At 43.4% G+C, this 26,846-nt stretch overlaps 1 protein-coding gene and 1 pseudogene across 20 annotated transcripts in view; one reads left to right on the forward strand and one right to left on the reverse strand.

Annotated features, from left to right (window-relative positions):
* Positions 1-856: 856 nt before the first annotated feature.
* Positions 857-26,846, forward strand: part of CMKLR2 (chemerin chemokine-like receptor 2) — a 50,468-nt gene continuing 24,478 nt past the window's right edge. For 3 of the 20 annotated variants that reach the window (XM_072813263.1, XM_072813262.1, XM_072813249.1), the window contains exons 1-2: positions 17,218-18,774; positions 25,994-26,070. The gene's annotated coding sequence lies outside the window, so the exon portion shown is untranslated. The other 17 variants (XM_072813265.1, XM_072813264.1, XM_072813256.1 and 14 more) reach the window with 16 other exon arrangements.
* Positions 10,743-16,903, reverse strand: LOC140625735 (large ribosomal subunit protein eL42-like; annotated as a pseudogene).

The raw sequence follows: 26,846 nt of genomic DNA on the forward strand, positions 1-26,846 counted from the left end.
AAATAGAAAAATCGGGGCAGCCCTGGTGGCTCAGCGGTTTAGCGCCACCTTCAGCCCAGGCCCTGATCCTGGAGACCCAGGATCGAGTCCCACGTCAGGCTCCCTCTCTCTCTGTGTCTCTCATTAATAAATTAATAAAATCTTAAAAAAAGAAAGAAAGAAAGAAAGAAAAGTCGTGTGCCTCTCTAGGAGTTCACCTAACAATGGTCAATTAGCTGGCCTAACGATGTTTTATGACTTAATAATGTTCAATGTCCAATATCACATGATAGAGCTGATGTTTAGAGCTTACAAAAAAAAAAAAAAAAAAAAAAAAAAGCAAGTGAGCTCTGCAGGGGAAGCTAACCACGTCCAGGCTTGCCTACCTTCAGCCTCCGAGTCTCTCATGCTCTGAATTTCTGAATTCTGAGCCCTGCCTCAGAGAACACAGATGTGCTCACATCTGCCGAGACCACAGACGGAGAGGAGGGATAAAGAGAATGAAATAAAAAGCAACCCCTTAAGTTCCCCAGATCCTAAAGAGTTCTCTCGCAACCTACCTAGGCAAAGAAATAAAAACTCAGACACCTAATTAACGTGTGATCGCAATTCTTCACCCTCAGAAGCACACGGAAACCCATTAAGTAAAATCCCTCTCTCCTAACGAGCCCTACAGAGTTGGCCGTGCAACTGAAGAGCTCTCCTTTGACATTCCAAGGTTCTTTTCATTCCCTCGTTGGAAAGAAATTTAACTTGACTTTTCATAAGCAAAAGCCCCCCAAACAAAGGAAGGATTGGTGCCTCCCTCATCACTTTTCAGCCTGCGGCACTGCAGCCAATAGCAGGGATCCCCTATTCAAGCAACAAACCTCAGTTACCCACACATGCACGCCGAGCAAAAAGAATTAATTTGGGCAGTATGTTCACTGCTTCCTTTTCTCCTGGAATACGTGATGAATTTTTATGGAGGGTGGTGGAGGAAGGGAAGGACCACATTCAAATGAAACCCAACATCCCTCTCCTACAGTGTCATTTCGAAGGCCAGATAAAAGCCAAATGAGGAGGCTGGGAACGAGTGCACGACGTAGCCGTTCTGCAAACCACCCTCCGTTCCCTTCTGGAGCCGGGAGGTCACACCCAGGCATCAGAATAGCTTCTCTCCTCAAAGTAAATTAACTGGTAAGTGCCTTCTTGTTTGTTTTCCTCCGACTGACACACTCGCAGCTGACCTGATGAGGATTTTCTGCAGATGATTTATTTACAAAACAGTATTTTGACTAACCACCAGCTGGCAAACAAGAAAAAGGACTCCTGATCGCTTAGGAAAAGCCCTACAAGCCGATTCGTTTCTGTTCCCTGGCCCAGGGCTTCGGGAAGGTCCTAACCCGGTTTGCTCGGGCTGCCGATGAAAACAGAAAGGGGGGACCAGGAGGAGGTTGCTGGGCTAAGGGGGTGGGGGGAGGGCCCAAACAACTTTCAGTAATTCCCTCTGCTTTTACCTAGGAAATTACAGCTCATAAATGCGGATTTTAAGTAGTTGTGACTCAGAAATAATCAAACATCATTTGTGGAAAGGCCACTTAGGGAAAACTAGTAGGAGGAAATGGTGCTCTCAGATGAAAATTGATTTTGCCCTCCTTAGATGACAAGGTAGGGAAAAAGTTCTAAATGGAGCTATAATGTGGTTTGGTTGGTTTTTTTTTTTTCCCCTCTCTTTTAAAGATGAATAGCTCGTGGTTTGTCAAAGCAAACATTTCTTTGTTGTTGCTGCATTTTTGAAATCTCATAATCAATTGCCTGTGAGAATAATTGGTACCTAGGCTCTCCTAATGAAGGACAAATGGCTAAATGCGGGGAAATCGCTGGCAGAAAAGGTTCAGCGAACTTGATTGTTCTTGGGGGAGGCAGAGAGCTGTGAGCCCCAATGGCTTTCTGTCTAATAGCTGATCCTTCCCTCTAAGTGAAAGCTAATGAAAACCAAATGAAAAGTTGATAACTTTCATCAGCAATTATTCTTTCAAATTGGCCTTTTTCACTTAAAACCAACTCATTCGTCCAAGCTTCTACAAACTTGTTGCTTAATGGATCCGCCACTATTTTTTGGTTTGTTTTTGAGGGGTTGCGGGGGAGGGAGGGGGAGAAAAAAAGGGCCAAGGGGCCTTCCTCTGGGTCTCCAATTCTAGTTCAGGTCATTCCTCTGACTGAATGAATGCTCATCACGTTTGCACATCTTCCAGACACTAAATGCTAAATGCTTTGTCAGTTTTTTTCACTGCCTTTTTTATGGTTTCACCTGAGACCTCAGGCATTTAATTTATAACAGAATGTCACATATTTTCTGTGTGACTTTACCACTAATTGTCATCTGTCTGAGACAGATATTTAAGTCACATTCCCTTTGTGAAGGCCACAGCAGTCAGAGATACCCCCATGGAAGTAATTTTAAAAGGAGAAAAGCTTTATGCTCAATTTTTTCCCCAAATTATTTATAATTTTTTACAAATCAGAAGCAATCAAATATCCAATGGTAGGAGGCTAGTGAAGGAGCTTCTTATGTAGCATCTCAATGAAATATTTTGCAGTCATTGGAATATTATATTTTGGAGGATTATGTAACATCACGGATGAGTGCTTATAATATTAACAATGATTATAATTAGCAAAAAAGTAAATGCAGTTGAGAAAACTGAAGAAAATGCAAAAAAAAAACTGAAATAGTTGTGTTAAGCCAAAAGTGAGTTTATGATGTGCTGATGGTGAGCTGATGGTATGTTAGGGAAAGAAAAACTTCCCTCTATCCTCTTAGGTTCAGTTCTGAAGGTCTGCAAATTAAACTGACTAGAGACAGATTAGTAAGCAAAAACATCAAATTTAGTCACATATTTTTATGAACCTTTATAGGGAGTTCAGAGAAAAATGTGACTCAAAGAGATGGTTAGAATTTGAGGTTTATATATCATCTTCATAAAAGAAGGGGAAAAGAAGAAAGGACATTTATGGGAAAACAAATGACTTTTTTTTAAGATTTTATTTATTTGTTCATGAGAGACACACAGAGAGGCAGAGACATAGGCAGAGGGAGAAGCAGGCTCCTCACAGGGAACCCATTACAGGCCTCTATCCTAAGACCCCGGGATCAACTACCAGAGCCAAAGGTAGATGCTCAACCACGGAGCCACCCAGGTGCCCTGAAAACAAATGACTTTTTGAGAAGATAAATGGGCTCTTAAAAGAATAGATGCGACTGTGTCTGTTTGGTGTGGTGTGAAGACTTCTCACCTCTGGTGAAGAGTCAGTCTTCCCTGATTGCTCTCCAGGAGGGGCTTTATGACAATTGCATTATTTGGGGGCCTCAAATGCCTTCTGCTCAAAATAATTTTTATGCCACACTGGTGTATGCTAGACCCTTTATGTGATATATCTTCTTTTTCCCCTAAACTTTCTCTAATAATCTATTACTTTCATCATTTAAAACTTCATCATATTGAAAATTCCTATTTTTTTCTTCAGTCTTCAATTTTCATAAAAACCACAAAATTTAAATCCTTTGATTTCATGGGGGCTCTTTAGGTCTAATTCACCTGGTTTCTTTGGTGACATTAACTTTGGAAAAGGTTTCTGCCTCATAAAACTTCTAATGAAAGTAGTGAAAGCCAAGAGTACAATAAAAACGGATAGCATAAAACTTGATAGAAAAAAACATAACTCGTTAAAAGAAGATTGCTAACAGCATTCTCTTAAATCAGACAATGTCCAAATACGCTTCAAATCTATTATTGCACTCAGTCTTCACACTTGATATTTTGATTTTTTAAATTTCATTTAAATTCAATTAATTAACATTTAATGTATTATTGGCTTCAGAGGTAGAGTTCCGTGATTCATCAGTCTTATATAATACTCAGTGCTCATTACATCACGTGTTCTTTTTATTTATTTATTTATTTATTTATTTATTTATTTATTTATTTATTTTAAGATTCTATTTACTTATTCATAGAGGCAGAGAGAGAGAGAGGCCGAGACACAGGCGGAGGGAGAAGCAGGCTCCCGACGTGGGACTCGATTCCAGGCCCCCAGGATCACGCCCCGGGCTGCAGGCGGCGCTAGACCACTGCGCCACTGGGGCTGCCCCCATGTGCTCTCTTTAATGTTCATCACCCACTTACAGTGTCACCCTACTCCCTTACCCTCTAGGGAATATTTTTATTTTGCTGTCACTCCAGAGCTCCAATACCAACTCTCCTTTTAGCTTGTTTCATTGCTTGAGGCAAAACAAACTCTGGACCTCAGTTTCCTTTTCTTCAAAATAAACCAGATAGGCTAGGTTTCCTTCCAATACTACAATCCACCTCCCTCCCCCCACTTTTTTTTTTTTTAGAGTAAGCTCTGCACCCCACATGGAGCTTGAACTCACAACAGTGAGATCAAGACCTGAGCTGAGATCAAGAGTCAGATACTTAACTGACTGAGCCACCCAAACACCCTGTATTCCTTCCTCCCTTCTTAAACCTCTGGTTAAGGCATTGCTCAATGTGACATATTTACTGGATACCTAGCACATATGGTAGGTAGCTAATAAATACTAGTTGATGGGACTCCTGGGTGGCTCAGCGGTTAAGCATCTGTCTTTTTGGCTCAGGGCATGATTCTGAGGTCCTGGGATCCAGTCCCACATCAGGCTCCCTGCATGGCACCTGCTTCTCCCTCTCTCTGCCTTCTCTCTCTCTATGAATAAATAAATAAAATTTTAAAAAATTACTAGTTGAGACAACTCTTTCATTCAGACTATTTTTTCATATTCTTCAATTATTATAGTATGTTTTCATTATTCCATTGATACTCCAATAAGATGAAAAATGTTCTTCGCTGTAAAGACAACAGTGTTGGTTGGAACAAAGTATACATGACTCAGGCACAAACATTTTGTTAGAAATCATGCAGTTGTCCTTTCAGCCAAAGTAATATATTGGTCAGATGATTAATTAGAAGGTGGAGGCCAGATGTTAAATAGGGCCTGACTTTGCCTGTGGAAGAGTTTCTTTCCATGAAGGGAACTAACCAAGGGGAGCGCCAACTATCTGATCTTGGCCTCATTGGCCCTTGCTCATTGTTAAAACAATCATCAACTAGCCCGTGGGAACTTGAGTATATGAAATACTGCATAGGGCAGCTCTCTGCAGGACGTGTGCAAGTAAAGACTTGGTTTGTGATAAAAGAATTCACCAAATCAAATAAATAAGGTGTGTTAGGACTTTTTGGATGGTTTAAATATTCTTTTTGTTTAAATATTCTCAGTTTCACCTTCGTGGGAAAGATGGAAGTCGGGGGGACACCTATCTGGCTCAGCTTGTAGAGCATGAAACTCTTTGTTTTTTTAATTTTTAAAAAGATTTTATTTGTTTGTTTATTTATTTATTTATTTATTTAAGAGAGAGACAGCGCATGCACAAGAGTTGGGAGGGGAAGGACAGAGGGAGATGGGGGGGGAAGGGGAGCGGGACATGCAGACTCAACGCTGAACATGTTGCCAAGATCTTAATTTCAAGGTTGTAAGTTTGAGCCCCACATTGGTTATAGAGATTACTTTAAAGAAATAAAAATCTTAAGAAAAAGATGAGGTTTGGAAATTTTGTTTATTTATTTGGAAGTCTATTATTTTTCATTTTGTTGGGGGGAAAGGAGTTATTTTTTTAATCATTCACTAAGAGAAGCTGCCTGTACATGTCCTATTCAGTCAAGCAGATACCGACAGGACCCTCGGCTCCAGTGGTAGAAGAGGACACAAGAATTTTAAAGGAAGATCCCTCCCCTCTGAAAGCTTAAAGATGTGCTGCCTTGGGGACAGAATGAAATTATTAAACTAAAAAGGTTTGTTTGTTATGTTTTTAGTAATCTGTATGTTCAATGGGGCTTGAACTCACAACCCTGAGATCAAGAGGCATACTCTCTGCTGACTGAGGCAGCCAGGTGCACTAAACTAAAAAGGTTTAGAAGTTTGGAGTGCCTACAGAGGTGGGGCTTACGAAAGGGAAGGGAGGATGTGAACAGGAGTACGCAAGTTAACACTCATGGAGGAAGTGAGACAGTGGGAGAGGTGGGTACCCATGTACCATCATAAGCCAAAGTGAGATGACAAGATTTGGACCTGACTAACTGATGGGTTGACCCACCAGAAGTCCTCCTCAGCCTGAGGAGTTTGTAGAATAACTTGTTGGGAGGGAGGAGCACAGACCTTGGACCCCCAAGAGGAGAAAGGGCATGGAGCTGCATGCAAGTTTTTCTTGCATGCAAGAAAAACAAAGAGCTGTTTTGGGATTTCCTCTACGAAAAAAAAAATATCCATGAAAGAGAATTCTCCATTCCACTTCATCCTGAACCTCTACCCAGCCTTGACTGGGCAAATAGCCCGGTGTCCTGGCAGCGCACGATGGGAGTTGTGATGCCCAGGGGTCCAAACTTGTACACAAACACATATAATTCACCTCCTGGAGGCCCCGGAAATACTTTTTGGTGAACTCTTCTCAAGTGTGATGTACGTATTGGACAAACACAGTACATGTTACATCTGCCAATGGAGACACCCCAATGAACCCTGAATTAAAACTAAATACTACCCCATTTGCGCCCACTGTCAACTGGGGAAATTTTCAGGTTACCATGGATATATATTTATATAATACTTAATGTTTTTCAGTGCTCTTTTCAGCAGTACTGCTGACTACTATCCTTAGGAATCCACATCTAACTCAATTCTGCGTTGAAGGTGTTCTCACTTAAGTCCTGAAAACCTGTATTACCAGTGTGGCTGAGCTGTATGAAGTATTTCAGAGTTTAACCATTCCAGTAATACAGACGGTCTCAAAGTCAGACTAACCCAACTAGGACCAGGAAATTCCCAAGCAGACTTTGTTTGGTGTGTACTTTTTATTTTTTTAATTAAAAAAATATTTTATTTATTTCTTTTCTTTTTAAAGATTTTATTTATTTATTCATGAGGGACACAAAGAGAGAGAGAGAGAGAGAGAGAGAGAGAGGCAGAGACACAGGCAGAGGGAGAAGCAGGCTCCAAGCTGGGAGCCTGATGCGGTACTCAATCCCGGGTCTCCAGGATCACACCCTGGGCCAAAGGCAGCACTAAACCGCTGAGCCACCCAGGCTGCCCCTTATTTATTTCTTTATTTGACAGAGAGAGAGAGAGAGAGAGAGAGCATGAGAGGGAGGGGAAGAAGCAGACTCCCTGCTCAGTGGGGAGCCCAACATAGGGCTCGATCCTGGGTCTCTGGGCTCATGACCTGAGCCAAAGGCAGGTGCTTAACTGACTGTGCTACCCCGGGACCTCTATACTTTAATTTTTATTTATTTAAGATTTTATTTTTTTAAGTCCTCCCTACACCCAATATGGGGCTTGGATTCACAGTGCCTGAGATCAAGAGTCACACACTCTGCTGACTGGGGCACCCAGGTGCTCCTGGAGCGTACTTTTTACTTTTTCTTTAAAGATTTTTTTTTTTTTTAATTTATGATAGTCACAGAGAGAGAGAGAGAGAGAGAGAGAAAGAGAGGCAGAGACACAGGCAGAGGGAGAAGCAGGCTTCATGCACCGGGAGCCCGATGTGGGATTCGATCCTGGGTCTCCAGGATCGCGCCCTAGGCCAAAGGCAGGCGCCAAACCGCTGCGCCACCTAGGGATCCCTCTTTAAAGATTTTTATTTATTTATTCATGAGAGACATAGAGAGGTGGAGAAGCAGGCTCCAGGCAGGGAACCCGATGCAGGACTTGATCCTGGGACTCCAGGGTCACGCCCTGAGCCAAAGGCAGGCTCTCAACCACTGAACCACCCAGGCATCCCTGGAGTGTACTTTTTAAACTGAAGTTGGAAGTAGAGTAGGAAATGGATTCAGGCCCATCAGTGGGTTAGGCAGACATTTTAGAACATGAAAAACAGGAGGCCCTGTGGGTATTACTGTCAAAAAGGCAATCTCATGATTAGAAATTTCCGAGTAAGATGAATGAAGCCAAGAAAGTAACTCATTTCATAAAGTTTAACACACAAAGAATTCAATGAGGAGAGGTCAGAGCGTTCCCTCAGGCGTCAGGCAAACAGATTTTACTCTTGCTTAAAATGGCTTCCAGGGTTACTCTCTGAAGCTCTCATTTCTTTTTATGCCCCCCCCCCAAAAAAAGAGTTATTAAAGAACTGTCTATGGTCAACCAGTCATCTAGTATAATAACTGAATCAGTTGAGTTTAATTTTGCCATTTCAAATGTTTTGCATAGCTGCGTGTGACAGACCTCGCTATTCAACAAGAAGGGATCATCACAAACACATGTGATGTAATCATTGCAAAAGTGTTTGAGGAACACTTGGGGTGCGTCAGGGCTTGGGATAAAGGCAGAGTTGCTATTTAAAAGGGAGGACTTCATGGAAAGCCAAGTGTAATAAATGTTTGGTGTTGAATTTTCACTAAGTCCGCACTGTCCCTAATGGCATGAAAAATGATTTGGAGATAGAGTTGGATCCCTGGAGCTAGAACAAAGTGCTCATAGATATGACATCCTTAATCTCTCATAAAACCTTCTCTATGACGGTTTAGAATGATAAACTTCGTTTGAGTAGAAAAAACATGTGGTAACAGAGTATCCTGCTTAATTTTATAGTTAAGGGTTGACATCGATTTTTTAAAAATTAGGTTATACCCTATTAAAAGCGCTGTTATTTGACTTGATCATTTTTGACCTAACAAAATGGAAGTTTCCTATGCTTTAAGAAAAAATATGAATTACTAATTTAATAAAAAAACAGTAAGATACTTATATGTAAGTACTTGTTTTATTATATAAATATTTGTGTGTTTTACTTATATATGATACAGTTTATTATATTTAACATTAAAACCATAGTAAACATACTATAGTTTTGATGACTAAGAAAGAACTTTCTCCTTCATTCACTAAACTTTTATTGAGCACCTATTATATATTTTCTGCCCTCTGCTCTGTACTTGAGACATAGAATGAGTAAAGCATAATCCTTGCCCTTGAGGCCCTCACACTTTAGTAACGGAGGTAAACACGTCCATGGATAATTACTAAAGAAAGGTGTGTACAAGGGTTAAGAAGGAAGTCTCTGAAGCCAGACAGACCCAGAAGTGGTCTGTTTTTGACTCTTTAAGATTTTTTTTATTTGGGATGCTGGGTGGCTCAGTAGTTGGGTAGCTGCCTTCGGCTCAGGTCATGATCCCAGAATCCCGGGATCGGGTCCCGCATCAGGATCCTCAGCATCCTCACAGGAACCTGCTTCTCCCTCTGTCCTGTGTCTGTGTGTGTGTGTGTATGTGTGTGTCTCATGAATAAGTAAATAAATCTTTTAAAAAATATATTTATTTATTCATGATAGACACACAGAGAGAGGCAGAGACATAGGCAGAGGGAGAAGCAGGCTCCCCCAGAATTCGATCCCAAGACCCCAGGATCATGACGTGAGCCAAAGAAGACAGACGCTCAACCGCTGAGCCACCCAGGTGCCCCAGACCCAGAAGTCTTGTTTGAGTTTCAGCACGATTGCTAAATACCCAACCTTTCTTTGCCTCCTGGAAATAATAATAGTACCTCGCAGGGTTGTTGTGAGAATTAAATGTGAAAATGCACGTAAAATTCCTTAGTATTGTGTTGTACTTAACAAGGATGTGGGAAATGTTAGGTATTGCCGTAATGTGTTAAATGCTATTATATAATTAGGCGTGCCTGGGATTTCTTCCTTTTGCATGTGGTTAAGTGAACTGGTTTTAATTATGAGTAATACATGATTAGACAACCATGATGGTTAAGAGTGAACCAGTTTGCTCTTGGTAAGATTTTAGAGGAAAATTTCATCACCTTTTCCTGGAAGTAAGACCCATTGTCAACCAAAAGTCCTGTCTAATTAAGTGACTGAATAGATTTAACACATCCCTCAGAAGTGAGGCTAGCTTTCCTAAGTACTTGACATTCTTTTAACACCTATAACAAAAAAAGAGGAACTGAACACGGGAACTAATGAATTTGATGATAATCAAGAACTTAAATTCTTGCCTCAAACTCACCTTACTTTCTCAGATAAAAATTATTGTTAGTTATTGTTGAGATGCCACGAGCATAAATACCTTCTATCAAAAACCACTAAGTTGGGTAGCGGGTGGCTCAGCAGTTTAGGGCTGCCTTCGGCCTAGGGTGTGATCCTGAGACCCGGGATCAAATCCTGCATTGGGCTCCCTGCATGGGCCTGCTTCTCCCTCTGCCTCTCTCTTTCTCTCTGTGTCTCTCATGAGTAAATAAATAAAATCTTTAAAAAAAAAAAAAAAACTACTGTTGTCTTTCTGCCAGTTAGTAAATATTATCAAGCTCCCCTACTTGCCAGGCACTGTGCTAGGCCCTGAGGATATAAAGGCAAGCAAAAATACAGCCTGCTCAAGGAGAGACATTTATCAAGTAAGTATTCAAATATATAACTAAAAATTATAAGTAAAGCATAGAGAGCGATGACCCTGATTGAGACTGGGGAACAGGCTGGTGGTGGTCAGAGAAGAGCTTATTTAGGAGAGTAACATCAGGGGAGCCTGCTTCTCCCTCTGCCTGTGTCTCTGCCTCTCTCTGTGTGTCTCTCATGAATAATTAAATAAAATCTTTAAATAAATAAATAAATAAATAAATAAATAAATAAATATTTAAAAAGAATATTCACATTCATTTATTTCAGCCTCAAATAAACAAAAGCCTGATTTTTAAAAACTAGATCTATTTTTTGCCATATTCAATGGAGTCTGCTCACATCCCTGCGTATTCTTTAGTAATTTCTTAAAGAAAGACCATTTCTTCCATTTTATATTTTCCTCAAGCAATCAGTAAATAACTTATTCATCAAACTTGAGAGAATGCCCCAAAAGAATTTCTTTGGAAAAGCTGGTTTTCTTCTTGCTGAGCCAGACAATTACTGTGTTTTCTAGCCAGTTGGATTATAGCAAGTCAGTGAGATCACAGCAAGAAGCCCAGCTATGTTGTACCCGTCTTCATCACAAGAAATGAACTCATCTACACGAATCATTTGGTGCAAAATAAATAAATTCCTTTAGTAGAACATTATCACAGGATCAGAATGTCCTACTTTGGAAAAGAAGGAATGAGCACAATGTAGCTTTACAGTAACAGCAGGAAACCATTATTTTGTTGCTCACAGTGGTATGTTTCAGCCCATGTTTTCTTAGAATGAAACATAAATCCAAAATGTTAGCTAAACTAATCACAAATAATATCAAGTGAGCTCTGATTATAGCCAGTGATCATTACATTAGCTGGAAACCCAGGAATTTGCTACCTTTCAACAAAGTCATGTTAGTAATGTGAATTATTTCATAATACACCCTAATAAGAAGATTAAAGTAAGATGGTAATAATAATATCTCACAATTCTTGAGCTCTTTCCCTAAGCCAGGCACTGTGAGAGACACATATATATGTTGGACAATTCTTTTTTTTTTAAGTGAACATAACTTCAAGATTATATTGTCTTCATAATGAAACAAAATAGGACATGTAGAACTAGATCACTTGGCCCCTTCTCTTCTTTTCAAAATGCTTGCTTCTCTTAATAGCCAGTATTCTCTGGAATCCGCAGTTGGGATCAACACCTTCAAGCCTCAGCACAATCTTCTTTGTAGTTTTAGCTTTTTCCCGGAAAATGGGTCCACCCCCCATAGCCACTCTACTTCCTGTCATAATGCTGCTTTCCCTGGGCATGCAGAGAATCCTTGCCCTTCTTGTCATGTGTCACTTTGTGGGGTTGGTGCTTGCCACATTTCTTTCAGAAAATCTGGTGGGTTTTAGGAATGGTCACCATGTTTGTGAGAGCTCTAAGTGGAAAATATCTTGTACAATTCTTAAAACAACCCAGTAGATGGTTTATTGATGGGCTTTCTCCCCAGATGGCAGATGAAGAAACTGAAGTTGACTATAATAAAAAAAAATGATGTGATACATATGACCACTGTCTTTGATCTGCCATTATAGGGGAAGAAAAAAAGTATATTTTCCTCTTCCTCTTCTCTGAGCTGAGGCCCCTGTAACAAAAGACAGATTATTAAGGGAAAAGCATACAGATTTTTTATTTATTTATTGCATACAGATTTTTTATTTGTTTTTTGTTTTTTTTGTTTTGTTTGTTTTTATGATAGTCACAGAGAGAGAGAGAGAGTCAGAGACACAGGCAGAGGGAGAAGCAGGCTCCACGCACCGGGAGCCCGACGTGGGATTCGATCCCGGGTCTCCAGGATCGCGCCCTGGGCCAAAGGCAGGCGCCAAACCGCTGCGCCACCCAGGGATCCCGCATACAGATTTTTTAAATGGAAGTTTCACATGACATGGAGACTTCATAAGGAAATGACCCAAGGAAACAGTTACACCTGAGTGTTTTTATACTTTGGCCAAAAATAGAGCCTCATGGAAAATGTGCTGGGACAAAGGTTTATGAGCTGAGAGTAGTACAGTGGGGGAAACATAGCAAGGCTTGTTTGTTCAGATTCTTCTGAGTTCCTCCTTCCTCAGAGGTAAAGATGCCCTTCCCTCAGGGTATGTGGAAGGCATGCATGTCTCACGTGATTCTCACAGGACCTGCTTCCAGGAGACCTTCCTGAACCCTGGAAACACACTCCTTCAGCATCAACTATTCAATATACCCAGGTGCCCTATTTTGGGGTAGCATGTCCTGTACTTCAATCCACCATAGATACAGCCACAGTCCCAGCTTTGGACCACAGAAGGAGCAGCAGCTGCCTTCTTGGACGCCTTTCAGAAAGTGGCTGACATGGTGACCAACACAGGAGGGGGCGTCTGGGTGGCTCAGTGGTTGAGTGTCTGCCTTTGGCTCAGGTCATGATCCTGGGTCCTGGGATCAAGTCCCACATCGGGCTCCTCACAGGGAGCCTGCTTCTTCCTTTGCCTCTGTCTGTGCCTCTCTCTGTGTGTCTCTCATGAATAAATAAATAAAATCTTTAAAAAAAATCAGTATCTATGGTAGATTGAGAAAAAATGTGAAATAGTACATACAAATAAGGCAATGGGAAGAGGGATCAGGAGGCAGGAAAAAAAATGGTAATAGTAGCAGATGACTGTATCAGACATGGAACTTCTCTTGACCACCTCATTTCATGCCCACAGCGACCTGGTCGAATAGGTACTCTTCTTATCCTTCTTTTACAGATGGAGAAATTGAGGCTCGGAGCCTTTGACTAACCTCGGCAAGGCCTCACAGGGAGGTAGTAAGTGGAACTGTGATTCCAAACCAGGGTCTGCTTGACCCCAGGGGCCTCGCTCATCACTACCATAAAACACAGCCCCGGGACACCCGTGTGGCTCAGTGGCTGAGCATCTGCCTTCAGCCCAGGGCCTGATCCTAGTCCCACGTTGGGATCTAGTCCCACGTCGGGCTCCCTGCATGGGGCCTGCTTCTCCCTCTGCCTGTGTCTCTGCCTCTCTCTCTCTGTGTGTGTCTCTCATGAATAAATAAATAAAATCTTAAAACAAAACAAAACAAAAAACACGGCCCAGGACTGCTCGTGGTTGCTGGTGGATTTCGTGGAAGCACCTGGTGAGGACAGGCGGCAGGAGAGAGGGCAGTTTAAGAACAGAAGAGACAGGGTGACAGCGAGAGAAGACAGACATGGAAAACTGGAAAGGGGACGTAGAACTACAACTACGTAAGCACCTGGACGTATTTAGGCCTCCCAAGGAAGAGTGGGCAGCAGGGCAGAGACAGAGACCAAGCTGGAGCGTTGCTGGGCCCGGGACTTCTCTCCACCCGGGTGACCCGACATGTGTCCTCGGCTGAGGAGGGGGTTCTGGGTCCTGGAACTGCAGCACTGATGAGGCAAGAGGGCCCGGCACACCAGTTACCTGGAGTGGAGAGGCTGGAGCTCAGGCTTGGCTCCCCTCCTCGGTTGGAGCAGCTGCAGCAGCACTGAAAGTGTCCTGGGTCTGACTGCAAAAAGAAAAAAAGGAAAACCAGGAGAGGAGAGGAGAGCTGCACATCTCTGAGTACCGTATCTGTTCATCTTGCTTATTGGTCTCCCGATTCCAACAGTCCTATTAGGGATCCCACTGCTAAGACATAGTCTTCAAGAGGACAGGTGGGGGTGCAGGGAAGAGAGTCTGGAAACCCTAAAGAAAGAATTTGCCTCCGCCATGCCAAACTTGGGGTGCTATCAGAATTCTCTCCCCTGAAGCCCTTCCCTACTGATCTGGAATTCCACTTAGCTCTCCTTCCCTCTGAGGGAGTGCTTCCCCAACTTGATGTTCAGTTCCATCATGATCCTAGGAGTGGGAGGTAAATTTAGGTTTAGAAATTGAATGGACCAGAAAGAAACTTCATATACATCTTTTTTTTTTTTTTTTTTTTAAGATTCTACTTATTTCTTCATGAGTGACACACACAGAGAGAGGTAGAGACACAGAGGGAGAAGCAGGCTCCATGCAGGGAGCCCGATGTGGGACTTGATCCCAGGACCCCAGGATCATGACCTGAGCCTAAGGTAGATGCTCAACCACCACCCAGGCGTCCCACTTCATATACATTTTTAAAAAATCTTACCTCACTCCCATCCTCCTGTCCCTCTTCATTGTCCTCCCACAGTCAGATCAACACTCTTGGATTTAAGATCTATTAAAAGATCATTTTTTAAAAGATTTTTCTTTTTTTAAAAAAAGATTTTATTTATTTATTTGAGAGAGAGAGTGGAAGATCGAGCACAAGTGCTGGGGAGGGGCAGAGGGAGAGGGGGAAGCAGACTCCTTGCTGATCAGGGAGCCCCACATGGGTCTTGTAAAGTTGCTCCCGCCCACGGTGATAAGAAAAGAGGCTACAAGGCAAGTGGATCCGAGAGATGAACCTTATTGCAAGCACCCTCGGGTGAGGTTCCACGACTCACGGGGGGGCGGGGGGGAGTGTGAGTCGTGGAAGTCGTGGAAGTCGCGCTGGGAGGGAGTTGGCAGGGTCCTTCTATGGGGTTGAGGCAGGACATAGGCTTGTGTCCATATTAGGTAAGGTATGGAGGTCGTGGGGTGGGAGAAGCCCCTGAGGGACAGTTCCCAATTGGGAAGTTCCTGGGTGGAAAACTTCAGTTTCCTGGTGGTGACCTGGAGGCCGCAGTGAAGGTGGCGGGGAGGTCCGCCATCTTGGAGAGGGTTGGCGGGGTGATCCGCCATCTTGGAGCCCCCGTTTCCCCGCCGCCCGTCATTCCGACCTCTTTATATTTATATTGGTCAGGGGGCGTCGACTCTGGCTACTTCCTGCTGTCAGTGGGACGTCGTAGAGGCCATCGGATGTGGGCAGGCGGGAATAGGGCTGTAGGAGGAGTTGCTTGCCTGATACCCTGGTTATTTCTTGCAGTTGCTCCCTAAGCAACGTGTAAGGCAGGGAGCGATTGAGATTAACAGGAGGAGTATACAGAGGGGCGCTGCGAGGGGGAGGAGCCAAGTTACCCAGGCTTGGGGACTGAAGCCCCAGATGGAGTCATCTTGGTGTCTCGCCCGGATCCGGTCTTTGAGTTCTTTGACCTTAGAGGTGACTATGCCGAAGTGGTTGACGAAGTAGCAGCACTCTTCGTTTAAGTAAAGGCATGTTCCCCCTTTTTCGGGGTGAGGAGATCTAGGGCGCGTCGGTTTTGTAGGGTGACGGCGGCTAAGCTGGTGATCTGAGTCTGTAAGGCGGTGAGTCTGTTATTCGTTCCATGTCCTCATTGAGTGCCTGGGAAAGCTTATAATAGAAGTTAATGGAGGTTCCCAGCCCTGCCGCCCCAGTTGCCACACCGATAGTTAGTCCTGCCCCTATTAAGAAGGGAAGGCAGCTGGGAGGTAGGGGACAGTTGAGATAAGAGTTGTTCAGATGAGTAGATGCTGGTGGTAGGAGACAGAAGGATGAGAGTACAATCCAAGGAATCATTGGCGGTTAGGCAGCAATAGTTCCCTTTTGGGCAGGAGAAGACGATTCCCGAGGGGGCAGGGGAGAGTGGAGGTGTCTTTCCCTGATAGTAGGACCTGTGCATAGAGGTATAGGCCGAGAAATAGCGTGAGGGAGCTGAGCCCCTCACGCAGTCACATGACTCTGCCTAGATCTGGGGACTCCTGAGGAGTACGAGAAGGAGCCCTAACCAAGCAGAGTTTGGTGGGGCCCACCATCCGGGAGGCCCACTTACTGTCAGAGGGGGCCCGTTTAAGGTTGTTGATGTGCACCCACGGCTGGTGGCCCAGTAGCTTTGCCGCAGTTGGGGTGGTGAGGATGACAGTATGGGGCCCAGTCTACTGCGTCTGTAAGGGACCAAGGTTGCGACTCCTGAGGAGAACCTGGCCCCCCCGGGAGCAGTTTCTGGGAAGGAGTCTCATCGTCTTCAGGGTTGTTCCGGGCTGGGGTGACTGAGTCAGCATGAGCTCTCAGGAGAGCCCAGAGCAGAGTGAGGTAAGGCAGATAGGAGAGAAGGGGTGGAGGAACAGCAGGGAGATTGTGATCTATGAGGAAGGGAGGACCCTAGAGGAGTTCAAACGGGCTTAGTCCTGAGGGTCCATGGGGGGGCCGCCCTCAGCCTAGTGAGGGCAAGAGGTAAGAGGGTAGGCCAAGAAAGACAGGTTTCCAAGGTAAGTTTGGTGAGTTGGGCTTTAGGTAGGTCGTTGGCCTTTTCTACTTTACCCGAGGACAGAGGATGGTAAGGGATGTGCAATCTCCAGGAGATGTTGAGACTTTTAGCCACTTGCTGGGTTATGCTGGATATGAAGGCAGGTCCGTTGTCTGACTTGAGGGTTCAGGGCAGTCTGAAACGGGGAATGACGTGTTCAATAAGGATTGCAGCCACCACGTCCGCCATATCGCGGGCCGTGGGATAGGCCTCTATCCAACCTGTGAACGTGTCAACCAGGGTTAGTAGGTAGCGGAGGTTTTTATGATGGGGCATGTTGGTGAAGTCCAGCTGCCAGTCTTCTCCCGGCTGGTGGCCTCGCAATTGGTGGTTAGGTTCTGGCCTGTGGATCCCATCTTGTGCATTGACAGCCGAACAGACAGTGCATGTCCTGTGAACGGTTTCAATGACCTTGGACAGAGAAGGGTGGTAGAAGAGAGGTTGTAAGAATTGAAACAACGCCTTGGGGCCGATATGGAGCGACTGGTGAATTTCTGTGACCAGGGTGTGAGCCAGGTTTTCAGGTATGGCAGTGCAGTTCTGCATGTGGATCCACCCTTTGTTCCCTAGTTTGCCCCCCAACGTTTGGAGTGCTAGCGTCTCTTCCTCGGTGTAACAAGGTTGATGTGCAGTGTTGAGGAAGAGTACAGGGGCAGGAGTGGCGCTAAGGGCCATCTGCCTGGCCACCATATCAGCTTTATTGTTGCCTAGGGAGACCGAGTCAAGGGTAGTTTGGTGTCCCCGGCAGTGGACGATGGCGACCTCAGTGGGTAGGTGTAGGGCCTCGAGGAGCCTGGCAATGAGCGGCCCATTTACGATAGGGATACTTTTGGTAGTCAGGAATCCCCTTTCTTGCCAAATAACTGAATGAGTGTGGGATATGAGGTAAGCATATTTGGAGTCAGTGTAAATGGTGACTCGTTGTCCCTTGGACAGGTGGAGTGCCGGGGTTAGGGCTATCAGCTCCACCTTCTGGGAAGTAGTCCCAAGAGGAAGGGGGGCTGCTTCAACAACTGCCTCAGAGGTAACTACGGCATAGGCGGCGTGGCGTAGGCCATCTGAGGTCAGAAGGGAGCTGCCATCCACAAACAGGATGCGATCAGGGTTAGCCGGAGGTTGGTCAGAGAGTCCAGGGTAAGAGGGGGTAAAGTCCTCCAGAAGTTGAAGGCAAGAGTGAGAAGGGTCAGGGGTAGGTAAGGGTGCAGGCAGTAAAGTCGCAGGGTTTTAGCGGGGGGAGACAGACAGAGATATCTGAGGGTTTTCGACAAATAACAAATGGAATAACTCACCCGGGAGGGAGTCATCTGGGCCAGAGACCGATGGCCAAGGAGGTCCGTGAGTCGGTGGGGGGAGTAGACTGTAAGAGGCTGTCCTAAGGTCAGTTTTAGGACCTCCTTAGTGAGGGAGGCCACGGCAGCCAGTGCCCTGAGACAGGGTTGTCAACCCCGGGTGGTGGGGTCTGTTTGGACAGGTAGGCTACTGCCCTGTATGTAGGCCCGGTGGGCTGGGCTAGAAGGCCGGTGGCCGACTCAGATCGTTCATCTGTGAAGAGATGGAACGGTTTAGCATGGTCTGGGAGAGCCAGAACTGGTTCCTTAATGAGGCAGTCTCAGAGCCTCGAAAATCCATGCTGGATTGAGGCAGGATCAGTTAAGGGACCCTGAGGGGTTTCCTTGGTTGCTTGATATAAAGGCCGGGCCAGGATAGATAAGTTTGGAATCCAGTGTCTAAAAAACCCCATGAGTCCTAGGAAGGAGAGTATCCCATCTGCACTCTGAGGGGAGTTCTTGGAGGAGGTGAATACGGTCCCCAGTAAGGGATTTAGAGGTAGGGGTCAGAGTGATCCCTAGATATGTGACTGATGGGGTACATAGCTGGGCCTTAGACGGGTTGACTCTATACCCCCTAGCTCCCAGGAAGTTTAGTAGGGTAGAGGTATCTTCCTGGGAGGTGAGGAGGGAAGGGCTACAGAGAAGCAGGTCATCTACATACTGTAGCAGGGTACTGGCCTCCAGGAGACATTCCTGGAGGTCAGCTGCCAGGGCCTGGCCGAAAATGTGGGGGCTGTCACAACACCCTTGCGGTAGGACTGTCCAGGTAAGTTGTCCAGAAACATGGGTGTCTGGGTCTTCCCAGGTAAAAGCAAACAGGAAATAGGAGTCAGGATGCAGGGGAATAGTAAAGAATGCATCCTTTAGGTCGAGAACTGTGAAATGAGAGGTGCCGGGAGGGATGTGAGACAGTAGGGTATAGGGGTTGGGGACGACGGGGTGGAGTGGGACAACAGCTTCATTAATGAGCTGTAGGTCCTGTACCAGCCGATAAACCCCTGATGGCTTTCGTACAGGCAGGATTGGGGTATTGCAGGGGGAGTTGATAGGAATGAGAAGTCCCTGCTGCTTTAGGTGGTCTATTATAAGTTTGAGACCCCTACGATGGGTAAAGGAGATGGGGAACTGAGCCCTAGAAGAGTATGTGGAGTTATTCTTTAACCGGATATGAACAGGACTGTGGTGGGAGGCGCCGGTGGGTTTGGATGTATCCCAAACTTGGGGATTAACGGTGGGCAGATTTGTAGGGATGGGAGTTGGAGGAGAGGGGAGGAGTGGCAGTAGAAGACACTCCGAAGCTGAAGGAGAAGGAGAGAGACGGATGGTGGCCCGCAGTTTTTGGAGGATATCCCTTCCCAAGAGAGGCACTGGGCAGGTGGGGAGTTGGCAGGGTCCTTCTATGGGGTTGAGGCAGGACATAGGCTTGTGTCCATATTAGGTAAGGTATGGAGGTCGTGGGGTGGGAGAAACCCCTGAGGGACAGTTCCCAATTGGGAAGTTCCTGGGTGGAAAACTTCAGTTTCCTGGTGGTGACCTGGAGGCCGCAGTGAAGGTGGCGGGGAGGTCCGCCATCTTGGAGCCCCCGTTTCCCCGCCAGCCCGTCAGGTCTCAATGCCAGGACCCTGAAATCATAATCTAGCAGAAGTCACATGCTTAAACAACTGAGCCACCCAGGTGCCCCAAGATAATTTTTTAAACAAACGAATCATGACTCATGTATGAATATAAAATTAACATGTCTCAAAGGTTTTATTTAACTCATTAGTGAATGATAGAATCAGTAAGCTGTTACCACTGGTTAAAAGGAGAATTCAAGGGGTGCCAGGTGGCTCTAGTTGAGTGTCTGCCTTTGGCTCAGGTGGTGATCCCGGGGTCCCAGGATCAAGTCCCACATCAGACTCCCCAAAGGGAGCCTGCTTCTCCCTCTGCCTGTGTCTCTGCCTCTCTCTCTCTCTCTCTCTCTCTCCCTCTCACTGTATCCCATGAATAAATAAATAAAATATTTTTTTAAAAGAGAGAATTAAAAATCATACATATAGGGGATCCCTGGGTGGCTCGGTGGTTTAGTGCCTGCCATTGGCTCAGGGCGTGATCCTGGAGTCCCGGGATCAAGTCCCACATCGGGCTCCCTGCATGGAGCCTGCTTCTCCCTCTGCCTCTCTCTCTCTCTCTCTCTCTCTCATGAATAAATAAATAAAATCTTTAAAAAAAAATCATACATATATAGGCCATCAGGAATGTTGAAATGAGTTTATAAACAGTTGCAAAATTGGCAAAACTGGTTAGTACTTCACAGGCAATAATCTATTGCATTCCACTAGACACAGTTCATATTGCTATGGACAAAGATCATTTGTGTTAGTATAAGTTGTCAACAATGTGTGCAACTGTGAAATATTCATGCAGTAACAGTCAGAGAACCTGAAAAGACACACCAGGATACTCAGAATCTGTCTTCCCATTTCAGTATCCTTCACAATTTTTCCTGACAGGCCCTAAATACTGAAAAAATTATGATCTCCTTTATCATAGATAATTCAACATAAAAATATATGTATATATACTAAACCAAACTCATAAATTAATGAAAGTAAAATAGGTCTTTTTCCCCCCCCAGAATTTTCTTATTGCAAAATTATACACTAATCCATGGAAGTTAAACCTTTTAATGTTTTACTGCCTTTGCTTTGCTGGCATACTAATTTAGTCTGCTTTTGGCCACACTGGTGATATCTTTAGTCAAGTTCTTTTATAGGCGAATAGGCTGAGTATTTTCTAATGAAATAGATCAAAGAAAAAAGAAAGGAAGAAATATTATGTAGTACTGTCACTGTAAATGGGTAAAATATCTGAAATAAAACCCAACCATAGGGGGGCTTGGCTGGCTCAGAAGAATAGGCGACTCTTGATCTTGGGGTTGTGAGTTCAAGCCCCATGCTGGGAGTAGCAAAGACTTAAAAATTTTTAAAAAATCTTAAAAGAACCACAACAACCCTAAGTAATATTTTTCAGGACACCTACATATCACAAATCCTATCTTACACTATACTTCTGTAGTAAGACTACTGTAGTGATTTTAATTCTCATGTTCCACTTAAGTGTGTCAAGAGGTTGAGGGGTATGTGTGTGTATTTTTTTGAGCAGTATGATAGGATGTCACCTTGAAAACACTTGAGATATTTGCTGCGTCCGTTAGTTAAAAGAATCATTTTTTTTAATTATTCAAGGTAAAAAACTAATTACAAATTTAAACAAACTGTTTTAAATACTATTTGCCTAGGGAGCAAGCAGCTTTTCCAGATTTGAAAATGAGAAGGTGGGGATTGGATAGGGGGATAAAGATAAAAAATTGGAGGCTCGTGGTTATACTTTGCTCCATTTGCTCTAACCCTGAGCTGGGAGTAGAAATAGTAAGGACAGTATATAGTCCAGTAGACTATGAAGGGTGCCCGGAGACAACAGCAGCCATGCGTCCCTGGATGACACTTGCCAGCTGGGACTGTTAGCCACTAGCACCATCAGCAAGCCCCAGTGGTTTGCCAGGAGGACTTGAGCATGGGAAGGCTGTTGTTTTGTGGTTAACACTTCCACCCAGCTCCATGTGGCAAACATCCAAATTAGACAAAACTGATGGCCAGGCTACTGCTATTCCACATCTGTTTGGGTTCCTCTTGATTCTCGCTCCAAGCCATGATTTCTACATTCTGACTCCTGGCTGATCTGGTTCCTGCAGCTTTATTTGTTTTTGGTCTTACTGAGTGAGTGTCGGTGCTTGGCCAATAAATAAGCTATAGTCCCTGACGCCTGGCTTCCTATCGCTGGCTGGCTTCATTCCTCTGCATGTGGTAGGACAGCGGTTCTCCGGGAGTCAAGTCTGCTCTACCCTGTGCGGTGAGTCCTCCCTTCCAAGGTCCCCAGCAGCAGCAGCAGCAGCAGCAGCGGAGGCTGCACGTCCTTCAAGGTCACTCTCTACTTCGTGCCCTGACGGGCTTGCTTTCTCAAGGCTCTGCTGCTCCCTCCAGGAGCCCAGCAGCACTACCTCAAAGTATTGCTTGACTCAGGTTTATCCAGATAAACTATTTGATTGCTGAAATAATTCCAGAATTCTGATGCTCCCAACGTGCAATAAGAAAGAGAAAGGAAGCAAAAAAGAGTAAAGCCAAATTTCATTTTGACCATAATGACAGGAGTTGATGTTTAGTAGGTAAAATTATTGACGTATAGCAATGTCTATATTTATTGAAGATCTTCCTCACTTGTTCTTTCAACAGGTGTTTCTTGGGCATATGCAATGTTCTGGGAATTGTTCTAGCAACTAAGGATATAGCAGAGAATTTTAAAAAGACAAAGTTTTGGTACTCAGCTTACATCTAATGGAGTTTCTTAGAGAGAGGAGGTAAATAATTAATGATTTAAAGAGTTTGCTTTAGAGAGCGGAGAACTTTCAGGGTCTAATTGGTATGCTAATACGTGTTCTCTCACTTAATTGCAGATAAAGTACCCATTTAATTTGTGACCCCTACCTGAAATCAGGGCACAGTGCTCCAAAAGATAAAGTCCCGCAAGCCTTGAAGAGTTGAGATATATAGCAAATACCCTGGCTTGTATTTTTTTTCAACTTTTTATTTTTATTTTTTAAAGATTTTATTTATTTATTCATGATAGACAAAGAGAGAGAGAGAGAGGCAGAGACACAGGCAGAGGGAGAAGCAGGCTCCATGTAGGGAGCCAGACGTGGGACCCAATCCTGGGTCTCCAGGATCAGGCCCTGGGCCAGAGGCAGGCGCTAAACTGCTGAGCCACCCAGGGATCTCCTTTTTCAACTTTTTATTATGAAGAATTTCAAACATTCAGAAAAGTTGAAATAATATTGCAGAGAATAATTACATACTTATAATCTAGATCGATTACTAACATTTTGCCATATCTGGTTGACCTGTAATTATTTATATATTTTCAACTTATTATTTGAAGATGATCTCATTGCAAAAGAGTTACAAGAAAAATTCAAAGAATCCTCTCAAATCACTTTTACCTCTATTCACCAACTGTTAAAATTTTGTTCCATTTGCATTTATATTCTGTCTCTGTATGTGTGTATGTAGTTTTTCTGAATCATTTGAGAGGAAGTTACATACCTCATGCTCCCTTGTCCTTGTATATTTTAGTGTCTATTTCCTAAGAGCAAGGACATACTTCTACATAATTGCTGCATACTTAATAATCTAAGGAAATTTTAAGTCGATGCAATACTTTTAGCCAATCTCTAATCCACATTCCAGTTCTGTCAATTGATTCAATAATGTTCTTTTTTGCCTTTTATTTTTCTCTAGTATAGGATGCAGCCCAACATCATATATTACATTTAGTTGTCATGTGTCTTTAGTCTGTTTTAATATGGAACATTCCCATGGCCTTTCTTTTTTTTTTTTTTTCCTTTTTTTTTTTTTTCCCATGGCCTTTCTTTGTCTTTGATGACATTGGCAGTTTTAAAGAAAACAGAACTTAAAGAAAAGTTCCTCATTTAGAGGTTATCTGATACCCATCTCATGTCACAGGTTGAGTTCTTCTAGAAGAAAACTCAGAGACAGTTTATTTATTAAATATTTTATTTATTCATGAGAGACACAGAAAGAGGGGCAGAGACACAATCAGAGGGAGAAGCAGGTTCCCTGTGGGGAGCCCCAGGCAGGAGTCGATCCCGGATCCCGGGATCATACCCTGAGCCAAAGGCAGGTGCTCAACTGCTGAGCCACCCAGGCGTCCCTAAAAAAAAAAAAAAAAAAAAAAAAAAGATAAATGCAAAAAAATCAACATCTAATTAATCGTCACAGATTACATTTTTTTGGCCTTTTTAATTTTTATTTTTTAAGAAAGCTCTAGGGGCACCTGGGTGGTTCAGTCTGTTAAGCATTTGCCTTCCGCTCAGGTCATGATCTCAGGGTCCTGGGATTGAGCCTTGAGTCAGGCTTCTTGCTCAGTGGGGAGACTGCTTCTCCATCTCTCTCTCCGCCCCTCCCCTCTACTCCTGCTCTTGCTTGTGCTCTCTCTCCCAAATAAATAGATAAAATCTTTAAAAAAGAAAAAAAAAGAAAAGAAAGCTCTACACATAATGTGGGTCTTGAACTCATGACCCCAGATCAAGGGTTGCATGTTCTACCCACAGCCAGTCAGGTGTCCCTCTTCTCTCTTTTAATCTGGAACTACCCTTTAAAAAAAATTATTTAAAAAAAAGATTTTTATTTATTCATTCTTGAGAGACACACAGAGAGAGGCAGAGACATAGACAGAGGGAGAAGCAGACTCCCTGTGGAGAGGCTGATGCCCGACTCAATCCCAGGACCCTGAGATCACAACCTAAGCCAAAGACAAATGTTCAACCCCTGAGCCACCCAGGTGCCCTTGGAATTACCCTTCTATGCGTTTTTCCTTGACAAAGACTAAACAGAACAGGTCTGATGTTGTGAAGAACCTTCCTATTTTTCAGTGTTTTTCAAATTTGAGTCTTGTGACTTTGATATCACAAGAACTGAAGAAAATATGATTTGCTTTTAATTCGATGATTTTAAGTATTAATATAGATAAAACAATTTTCAAAGATGTGGACTATCTTTGCTAGAATAGTCATTGAAGGCCTGCTTTTATATTCATTATTAATAAAGGAGAGTCATAGAAAAGTAAAGAGATAAAATGATTTATGACACCAAATTTATTACACATTTATAAAATCAAGTTAACTCAGTATTTGTGCATGTGTGAGTGTATATACATAGCCAGATAATACTTAACCTTCATATTTTCTTCCCTAGCAAAGAATGAAACAAAAAGCTGCTTTGTGGTTTGTTTGTTTGTTTTTTTTTCTGTAATTTTCTAGTGAAAACAGGAAATGAAAGAATCATATTATCTTGTCCCATCATATTATGTTGTACCCTAATCATATTATATGATATTGTTACTAAAGCTTCTTTAGTCCTTTAAATGTAGCACTCATTATAAGCAGCTCTAATCCTCTTAAAATATTATGACTCATTCATTATAACAAATTAAGGAAGACATGAGACACAAAGATCTTTTCAGATTATTTCCAGACAAGCTTCTTTAACTAATGTCCTTCAATTGAGCTAGTTATAAATTTTCTGATGGAAAATAATTATTTCTGCTATGTATTAGTCAAATACTTTCAAAATTTGTCAGTGGCCACTGCTTTGACAAGGGACAAGAGTACCTTCCTCTTTCTCCTTCTTTTCCCCATCCCTTCTCTATCCTTTTTTCCTTTCCTTTATTGAAAGAATTTACTGCTAAAACTATTTTATAGTATGCATTTTCCACCCAAACCAAGATATGGCCTGTAAACATTAAAGGAAGTGGGAAAATCAGGACGCTTGGGTGGCTCAGAGGTTGAGCATCCACCTTGGGCTCAGGGTGTAATCCCCGAGTTCCAGGATTGAGTCCCACGTCGGGCTTCCTATGTGGAGCCTGCTTTTCCATCTGCCTGTGTCTCTCTCAATAAAACTTAAAAAAAAAAAAAGGAAGGAAAATCATTAACATAAAAGTTACAATTTTATTTTTTTTAAAAGATTTTATTTATTCATGAGAGACACAGAAAGAGAGGTAGAGACAGAGGCAGAGGGAGAAGCAGGTTCCATACAGGGAGCCCGACATGGGACTTGATCCTAGAACTCCAGGATTATGACCTGAGCTGAAGGCAGATGCTTAACTGTTGAGCCACCCAGGCATCCCAAAGTTACAAATTTATGTGAGATAAATATTAAGCTAAAGATTTAGTCTTATGTGGAGGATAAAATACAGTAGAGAATTGGTCAGTTTTGCCTATTCGAAGCCAATATGCTTTTTGATTCAGCCCCATTCCCTGGATATTTATTGTGTTCAATCCCTGTACTGGATCCTTGAATCACAAATTTGATTGATTGATTCATTGATTGATTGATCGGCTCACTCACTTATTGATTCATTCACTTTTATAGTCTCTACAACTAAAGCAAGTTTATGAAGGAGAAGAAGGTGGTGGAAAGAATATACATGTTTCCATAGCTTTTAACTGGTAAGTGGGCTATATTAGTATACTTAAACTTAATAAGCCTAATTTTTAACCTTTTTTTAAGATTTGTTTATTTATTTTAGAGAGAGAGAGCACAAGCAGGAGAGGTAGAGGAAGATAGGGAATCTCAAGCAGATTCTGAGCTGAGCACAGAGCCCAATTCAGGGTTTGATCTCATGGCCATGAGATCATGACATGAGCTGAAACCAAGAGTCGATCCTTAACCTAGGCCCCTTTAAGCCTAAGTTTTTAAAGAACACCATGCTATTTGGCAACACTACGTGGTTGCCAAATGCACAAAAAATGCCTATTCAAACTCCCCATCAAAGTGACATAAGCAAAACTAACAGAGTAGGGACCTCAGAAAACTCTGTCCTCCACAAAGCAACAAGAAACTGGCAAAATGGTCTGAGTCAACTTTTTCAGAACTCTGATATTTATCCAAAGGCTTGCAACAATCTGGGAGTGTTCATTAAAAACAAACAAAAATGGCTCAACTCAGGAGCGCCTGAGTGGCTCAGTCAATTAAGCATCTGCTTTTGACTCAGGTCATGGTCTCAGGGTCCTGGGATTGAGCCCCAAGTCAGGTTCCCTGCTCAGTCTGCTTCCCCCTCTCCTCCTACCCCCTTGTTCCCCAACCCCACGCTAGTTCTCTCTCTCTCAAAATAAATAAATTAAATCTTTTTAAAAAAAGGCTCAATCTCAGTAAAAGAAATGAGCTGTGTGGCATTTGTAACTTAACCCTGTCTTATCCTGCTTTGCAGTATTATTGAAAACTA

Source organism: Canis lupus, chromosome 36, assembly GCF_048164855.1.
Source record: "Canis lupus baileyi chromosome 36, mCanLup2.hap1, whole genome shotgun sequence".
NCBI classification, from domain to species: domain Eukaryota; kingdom Metazoa; phylum Chordata; class Mammalia; order Carnivora; family Canidae; genus Canis; species Canis lupus.